The sequence below is a fragment of the Octopus bimaculoides genome, chromosome 9 (genome assembly GCF_001194135.2).
Source record: "Octopus bimaculoides isolate UCB-OBI-ISO-001 chromosome 9, ASM119413v2, whole genome shotgun sequence".
In the NCBI taxonomy this organism is placed as follows: domain Eukaryota; kingdom Metazoa; phylum Mollusca; class Cephalopoda; order Octopoda; family Octopodidae; genus Octopus; species Octopus bimaculoides.
This window is the reverse complement of record NC_068989.1, coordinates 5,359,007-5,360,349: the sequence shown is the minus strand read 5'-3', so window position 1 is coordinate 5,360,349 and position 1,343 is coordinate 5,359,007.

The following is a 1,343-nucleotide window of genomic DNA, read 5'->3' as shown; positions in this document are numbered from 1 at the left end:
AACAGCAAGCCTCCACCAACACCATCACCACCAACAACAACAACAACTACGAAAATAATTTTCAAGAAAATTAATCTTTAGAAAAACATCTGCTTCATAAATGCTTTTTAACCAATGTATGTGTGTGTGTGTGTGTGTGTGTGTGTGTGCGTGTGTGTGTGTGTATGAGCGTGCGTGTGTGTGTGTGTATTTGGTCGTATGGCTATCGTTTGTGTATTTAAGAATCAATGTGCGTACGTATGTATGCATCAGTACATGTATGGATGTATGTGTGTGTATAAGTACATACTTTTGTATGTATGCATGCATGTATATATGAGTGTATGTATTATGTGTGTGCGCGTGCGTGTATTCTCTTTTACTTGTTTCAGTCATTTTACTGCGGCCATGCTGGAGCCCCGGCTTTAGTCGAGCAAATCGACCCCGGGACTTATTCTTTGTAAGCCTAGTACTTATTCTATCGGTCTATTATGCCGAAGCGCTAAGTTACGGGGACGTAAACACACCAACATCGGCTGTCAAGCGATGTTGTTGGGAACAAACACAGACACACAAACATATACACACACATACATATATACATACAAATATACGACGGGCTTCTTTCAGTTTCTATCTAGCAAATCCACTCACAAGGCTTTGGTCAGCCCGAGGCTATAGTAGAAGACACTTGCCCAAGGTGCCAAGCAGTTGGACTGAACCCGGAACCTTGTGGTTCGTAAGCAAGCTACTTACCACACTGCCACTCCTACGCCTAAGAATGTAAAAAGACACCATTTTTGTGTGAAAGACAAGTTTTTGCTAGGGAACTATTATTATATTGCTGTTTCTATGAAAGCACACACACATACACACATTTATGCCTTTAGGTGTGGCTATACCCTTCATCGCTGTGGGTGTACTGATGTCAATGCTGTTGCCGTTAATGGTCTTACTGACGGAGCCAGTGATAGAAATCGCATTAACGTAAGCAGTGGCGGTCGTCGTGAACGTTGTTTGAGTCATGATGTTTGTTTTTCATTCTTAAGTAGAAGTTATAGCTGTTAAATTGGATCATAATGTGACCGGATGTTTCGTCTCTGGATACGTAAATATATTTCACTGTTCATAATAAGCAGAAATAGATCTCTACGAATACAACTCTTCTTATTTTAAGCAAAGAAATTTTAAAAGAAACATAATGTTTCTTTTTGTTAAAACAAAACTCGACTAAAGATAATGAACCAATCCGGCGATAAGTGCTGCCACAAAATATCCGTACAACAAATACTTGTATATAATGAAAGGTGTGTGTGTGTGTGTGTGTGTGTGTGTGTGTGTGTGTGTGTGTGTGTGTGTGTGTG